Raw genomic sequence first — 7865 nt, 5'->3', positions numbered from 1 at the left:
GGGGGACCACTGGCTCCGCAGACGCTCAGGGCACAGTCGGGATGCACGCCTGCGGGACGGCCGCAGCAGCGGCTTGAAGGAGGGGTCCCAGACAGCCTCACTCCTCGCCACTGAGTCTGGCTTCTGATCCACCAGGCTGTCCGAGATCAGCATTGCCCAGATGGGGTCTGGGGGCTGCGGTCCAGCACACCCACGGGGTTGGTTCCCTCGGTGACTTTCAGACGTTCAAGCTCCCCCCCAAACCCAGAACATTGAGGACCCACCACTCTGGTTTCTCAGAGTGAGACCACCTCCCTCCTCCCCGATTCCGGTCCTACAAGACAGGACAGGGAGGTGACCCCTGCTCCCTACCTCCTTGCGGTGGGGTGGGGATAAGGAGGCAGGAAGGTGGGCTGCAGAATAAGAATAATATTCCCTTCTGGAGGTAGTTGTATGCACTGATCTTTGATGACCGCAGACCTTTCAGATTATTTTCATCACTTCCCGCGAGCCTCCGGCCCCTCAGTTCCTGCCCACACAAGCCGATTTTCTCCTGGTCAGGCCACGTACACACCTCCGCGAACGGAAAAATGGAAGGGAAAGGCAGAACAATTTTCCTGTTTTATTTGCCGACGTATCCTCAACGCCTAAGAACAATGCCTGGCATACAGTAGGCGATCATTATTTACGGGAAGACCCCTCTTCAGCGTTCCCGCCGGACTGCGTAATTGGAAAATTGATAGGCATTGCCACCTGGTGGTACCCAGTGGAACTGACGCCGAGATCCTTTCCTGTGTAAACGTGGGTAAGTTCACTTTTCTAAGCGTCAGTTTCTTGCAAAATGCAAAATGAAGATAGCTTTAGGAGTACATGCCTATTGGGGTTGTTGTGAAGGTTAAACACATGATAAATGTAAAGTGATTTATGTAGAGTCTGGCACGTGGAGATATATATATATATATCTAGTACAGGGGCTTTTTTCCGCTGTGGAGGTATATATATATATTATATATATATAAAGGTATATATATATTATATATATTTTTTATATATATATTATATATAATATAATATATTATATTATATATATGTATATATATAATATATATACATATATAATATAATATACATATATATACAATTATATATATATAATATACATATATATACAATTATATATACATATATATAATAATATAATATATTATATTATATATATGTATATATATAATATATATATATACCTAAAAAGTAGATTTTCAAAGTTCTCACCTCACCAAAAAAACTGTAACTATGTGAGGTGATGGATGCCTTAACCAACCTTATTGTGTAATCATTTTGTAATAGATACATATATCAAATCATTACATTGTATACCTTAAACTTGCACAATATTATATGTCAGTTGTATATCAATAAAGATCGAGGAAAAAAATTGTGTGGAGGGAGGACTGGGGTGGGTTTGACAAGATTTTTTTTTTTAAAAGATTTTATTTATTTATTTGACAGAGAGAGAGTGAGAGAAGGGAACACAAGCAACAGGAGTATGAGAGGGAGAAGCAGGCTTCCTGCCGAGCAGGGAGCCGGATGCAGGGAGCCCAACACAGGGCTCTATCCCAGGACCCTGGGATCATGACCTGAGCCGAAGGCAGACGCTTAACCAACTGAGCCAGGCACCCCTATTTATGTATTTTAGAAAGAGAGAGAGCACGTGCAGGGGGGTAGAATGGGGGAAGGGGTGGGGGAGGGGCAGAGGGGGAGGGAGAGGGAGAGGTAAAGAATCTCCAGCAGACTCTGGGTTCCACACGCGGGGCTCCAGGTGGGGCTTGATCTCACCACCCTGAGATCATGACTTGAGTCGAAATCAAGAGCCAGATGCTTAACTGACTGAGCCACCCGGGGGCCCAGTGATGGCAGTGTTCTGTATCTGTGCTGTCAGGATTTAGCAGCCACTAGCCACGTGTGGCTATTGAGCACTTTATTTTTTAATTATTTTTTTTAAGATTTTATTTGTATTTATTTGTCAGAGAGAGAGAGGGAGCACAAACAGGGGGAGCGGCAGGCAGAGGGAGAAGCAGGCTCCGCACTGAGCAAGGAGCCTGATGGGGACTCAATCTCAGGACCCTGGGATCATGACCTGAGCCAAAAGCAGATGCTTAACTGACTGAGCCACCCAGACATCCCTATTGAGCACTTTATATGTGACTAGTATGACTGGGGAACTGAAATGTCAGTTTTTAATTAAATTAAATTTTAAATTAAATTAAATTTTAAGACTTACTTATTTGAGAGAGAGAGAGCACAAGCAGGAGGGCCTGAGGGAAAGGGAGAGAGACTCTCAAGCAGACTCTACACTGAGCGCTTAGCCCAATGTGGGGCTTGATCTCACGACCTTGAGATCATGACCTGAGCTGAAACCAAGAGTTGGACGCTTAATGACTGCACCACCCAGGTGCCCCTCCCCATTTTATTTTATTTTAAAGTTATTCTTCTAACTTGACTGAGGTATAATAAAATTGTATATATTCAAGGTGTACAACATGATCATTTGACATGCGTATACATTATAAAATGATTACCACGATCAAGCTAATTAACACATCCATCACCTTTCATAGTTTTGTTTTGCTCTTTGTTCTTCTGTGGTCAAAACACTGAAGATCTATTCTCTTAGCAAATTTCAAGCATATAATATAGTATTATTAACTACAGTCAGCATGCTGTGCATTAGATCCTCAGAACTGATTCCTATAACTGAGAATTTCCCTTTGACCAACATTTCCCCATTTCCCCCACCTTCCAGCCCCTGGGAACCACTAATCTACTCTCCACTTTTTTTTTTTTTTTTTAAAGATTTATTTCTTTATTTGCAAGAGAGAGCAGGGGGAGGGGCAGAGGGCAGAGAGAGAGAGAAAAAATCTCAAGCAGATTCTGCACTGAGCACAGAGCCTGATGCAGGGCTCGATCCTGTGACCCTGAGACCATGACCTGAGCTGAAACCAAGAGTTGGATGCTCAACCGAATGAGCCACCCAGGCGCCCCTACCTCTCTGCTTCTGTGAGTTCAGTTTTTTTTAGATTCATCATATAAGTGAGATCGTATAGTTTTTGTCTTTCTGTGTCTGGTGTATTTTACTTAGCATAATGTCCTCTAGGTTCGTCCATGGTGTCACGAATGACAGGAGTTCCTCTTTTTTTTTCAGGCTGAATAATATTCCATTGTATATGTACACCCCACTTTCTTTGTCCATTCATTTGTCAATAGACACTTAGGTTGTTTTTATGTCTTGGCTATTGTGGATGGTCCTGCAGTGAATTTGAAGATGCAGACATTTTACAGAAATGGAAGTTGAGGCACAGAAAGCCAGCTTGAGTGCCTCTGACAACAGTCCACGCGCCAAGCCTTTTTGTGCAGAAGAGGCTCCTCCAGATCTCGTTCCTGCCAGTTGAGTTTTGTCCAGTCCCTCTGTTGGAATGAAGAATGCTTCCTCCTCCCCCTCCCCATCCCCCGCCCCCTTCCCCCCACGTACTTGCTGAGGGCTTGGCCCACCCAACTGTGAAATATTGTACCAGACAGGTGAGGCTGAGGTGGGGATGGAAGCCTGAGGTGACATGGGTTACGTAAGGGCCCCTGGGACAGGAGACAGTTATGTAATGGGGGAGACAGGCAGAGATGGTGAAGTGAGTCAGGACAAGGGAAGAAACCAGGAGCAGGGGGAGGAGACAGAAAAGGACAGAGCAGAGGAAACGTGTCTATCATCAGCCAGGGCAGCTGCCATGCAAGAGGAAATTAGAAAAGGTCAAGCGTGGGGCTTCCTCTGTCCTGTGACCTCCCTAGCACCCCTGCCGTGGGAGACTCCAACTTCTCTCCTGGCCCCATTGGGTGTAGATGATTCCAGAAGTCCCCCAATATCTTTTAGCCAAATACTGTTATTGCTTAATTAATCAGAGCCAGTCTCTGTTGCTTACAAACAAGAATCTTGAGTGATAGAGGCCTTTCCTACTCAAATACTGGAATACATGGGGTCTAGAAACTTCCAGGCACATGGGGGAGGTGCTCAATAGATACATGTTGAAAAAAAAAAAGATACATGTTGAGTGAATAAGTAAATAATGAATATTTATCCATTTTCTTGTAATGGTTTTTACTGTTATACTTTTTCTATCTGAAGGTCACTTTGGTGGGCAAGTAGCCCAGTGAGTTTTTCTTACCCATCTATTCTCTGTGGTCAACAGGAGAATGGATCTGCTATCATAGTCATTTAGTCGGTCAACAAACATTACCAAGGTGCTATGCTGAGTGCCAGGGATGCAATGGAAAACAGGATGTTAGAGCTATTCACCCGACATTCCCAGCTTGCCGCCTTCTGGATGTGTGCTAGAATTGCACCACCAGGCTCTTTGCAGGTGGGAAGGTCCTGTGACCTCTGTTCACCAGTGACTTGTGGCAGGAATGACTGGTGTCACTGCCAGGAAAATGATTTCATGGTTGACTCAAGACCTCCAGCGTTCTCTTTTCTCTGGCACCGTGCAGAATGGTGACTGCCCTGCCAGCCTTGGGATCCTTCTGGGGCTCTGGGTGCCTGGGTGACCATGGTGAGCAGATAGATCCCCATGAGGCCCTTGTATGAACAAGAAATAAACTTTGCTCTTTTATGCAGCTGAGTACTAAGGGTTGTTTCAGTAGCATGCCAGGCCTGCACAACTGATTAAATGGTACCAGTCTTCCAGGAGTTTCCAGTCTGGTAGAGAAGATGGACACGTGCTTATTTCTGTCTGTCCTTCTAGATCCACTCCTGCCCTGCTCTTTGAGCCAGGAAGCTGAGCTCTGTGGATGGTCTCAGTGGGCTGCCTGTCCTCCAGCTTCTAGTTGGGTTTGGCCAAGGGAAGCCCTGGCAGAAAACTGAAGGGACGGAGGAGACTGGGGTCAAAGTATTTATTCCTTTGGCTCCCTCCTTATGCCTTGGGCTGGCTGTGGTCTGCAGTTGAAAGTCAATCCTTTTTGTGGGGCAGCCATTTCCACATGGATCTCTCTCCTTTGGGTTCTGGTAACCACTCCTTCCTTGTGACCCTTCAGACCTGGGGTAGTAACAGCTCAGCTGCCACTAACCCCAGATGACAACACTATCCTATATAGATGGCCCCCCAACCTATACCTTTGTTACTGGCTCCTTTGTAAACAGACCCTTGTAGTGGGTTAAGGACCTTGAGGATATATGCTAAGTAAGGGAAGTCAGAGAAAGACAAGTACTGTGTGATATCATTTATATGTGGAATCTATAAAAGCCAAACTCATTAAAACAAAGATGAAAATGGTGGTTACCAGGGGATGGGGGCAGGAGGGATAGGACAGATGATGTGTGAGGGTACAGACTTGCAATGAGTAGTAAATAAGTCCCAGAGATCTAATGCACAGTGTAGTGAATATAGACAACAGTATTGTATTATAATCAGCAAACTTGCTAAGAGACTGGAACTCAATTATTCCAACCACTAAAAAGGAACGGTAATTAGGCAGCGTGATAGAGGTGCTAATTATCACTACAATGGCAAGCATATGACAATATATTAATGTATCAAATTAACATGTTGTACACCTTATATTTACACAATGTCATGTAAATGCATGTCAGATGCATTTCAATTAAAATTAAAAAAAAAAAGATAAGCTCTACATTCTGGCTATTCCTCTCATCAAGAGGTGAAATCTATTTCCCTTCCCCTTGAATCAGGGCCAGGCTTGCATCTGTTTGAACAGTGGAATGTGCTGGAAGTAATGCTGTGTAACTTCCAAGACAGGACCTTTTGGGACCGGAAACTTCTGCTTCCACATGCTTGGGACACTCCTCTGGAACCTGGCTGTCATGCTGTGGGAACCCCAAGTCACACGGAGAGGCCCCAGGTTGGCGAACTGACGTGCTATGGTCGACAGCCCCTGCTGAGCATGCAGCCAACAGCCATGTGAGTGTGCCACCTGGACATCCAGCCCAGCCCAGCCCAGCCCAGCCCCATTTTCCACACTGTCCTATTTCTAATGCGTCATCTCTTCTGCTGGGACTCTGACTCATACTACCATGAATAGATAGTTATAAGAGATTGAGAGAGGTAGCATGGGGCCCCAGGTGCTCAGAGGAAGGTTCTTGTCTCTGACTTGGGAAATCAGAGCAGGCTTCATGGAGGCAGTGACACTGAAGCTGACCCCTGGAGGCTGAGTGCAGTCAGCAGCTAGCTGTGTGAAAGATGAGGAAAATGGCCCTGTGGGTGTAGGGAACCACATGGGCAAAGGCCTGGGTGGCATTTGAGGAGCTGAAAGAAGTCCACGGTGGCTGGAGCAGAGCAGGGGGCGGCCCTAGAGGAGGGCAGAAGGGTAGAAAGGGCTGGTACCCTGTGCCCTGTGGGAAGGGGCGTAGGTCTGTGCTGAGGGCAGTGGGGCCCCCCAAAGGTTTCAGCAGGGTTACTCCATCTGAGGCATGTTCTGCAATTTCTACTCTGGCTGCTAGGAGGGAGATTGTCTTAGTCCACATGGGCTCTTATAGCAAAATGCCACAGATTGAGTAGCTTATGAACCACAGACATTTATTTCTCATGGTTCTGAGGCTGGAAGTCCAAGATCAGGGGGCCAGCACAATTGGGTTCCTGGTGAGGATTCTCTTCCTGGCTTGTAGACAGCTGCTTTCCTGCTATATCCTCACTTGGCAGAGAGAGGGAGCTCTGGGGTGTCTCCCTCTTCTTACAAGGGCTCTAATCTCATCATGGGGCAGCACCGTCCTGACCTCAACTAACCCTAATCACCTCCCAAAGGCTCCACCTTCTAATACTATCACATTTTGGGGGTAGGGCTTCAACATGTGGTTTTGGGGAGGACACCAACATTCAGTCCATGACTGAGACGGTCTGAGGACTGACTCATCTGCAGTTAGAGAACAGGGTGCTGACGTGTCTGGATTTTAGCAAATCTCACCTGGTCAATCTCGCCTGACAGGGAAGACCAACATGGCTTGCGCAGGGACTGAGGAGGTCCTGGGAAGACCAAGACCGCCAACCCCTTCACTTCCTTTCTTTGCTTTTCTTTGTAGTATAGGTCATGGTACAACAGCTTCTCCCATTACAAAACTAATCTATACGTATTGTAGAAGATCCAGAAAATATTATAAATTTTAGGCTCCCTGCTCGGCAGGGAGTCTGCTTCTCCCTCTGACCCTCCCCCCTCTCATGTGCTCTCTCTCATTCTCTCTCTCTCAAATAAATAAATAAAATCTTTAAAAAAAAAAAATATTATAAATTTTATTTTATTTTTAAAGATTTTATTTATTTATGAGAGAGAGAGAGAGCACAAACAGGGGGAGCAGCAGAGGGAGAGGGACAAGCAGGCTCCCCGTTGAGCAGGGAGCCCGGTGTGGGGCTCGACCCCAGGACCCTGAGATCATGACCTGAGCTGAAGGCAGGCGCTTAACCGACTGAGCCATCCAGGTGCCCAAATATTATAAATCTTAAACGAAACAAATTCAACACAATCCTTACACTCAGAAAGATACAATATATTTTTTTTCTATCTTACACACACACTATTTTATCTATATATGTCTATCCTTGAAATAATGTATATATGGTTTTGAATTCTAATTTTAAAAATATACACTGTGTTCTGAAAATCTTGGCACATGGTTGGGTATTATCTGAATACACTTCAGTGAGTGCATCATATTCAGTTACCAGGCTAGATAGACAATTAACCTGACAAGGTGTGTTTTTTCCCCCTTTATTGAGATATAACTGACATGTAACATTGTGCAAGTTTAAGGTGCACAAAGTGATGATTTCATACATGTATATGCTGCAAAATGTTTACCACATCCTTTATTTCACATAATTACCAGTTTTGTTGTC

Source organism: Halichoerus grypus, chromosome 6 (assembly GCF_964656455.1).
Source record: "Halichoerus grypus chromosome 6, mHalGry1.hap1.1, whole genome shotgun sequence".
Lineage (NCBI taxonomy): Eukaryota > Metazoa > Chordata > Mammalia > Carnivora > Phocidae > Halichoerus > Halichoerus grypus.
The sequence above is the reverse complement of the archived record's forward strand: the minus strand, read 5'-3'. Positions refer to the sequence as shown.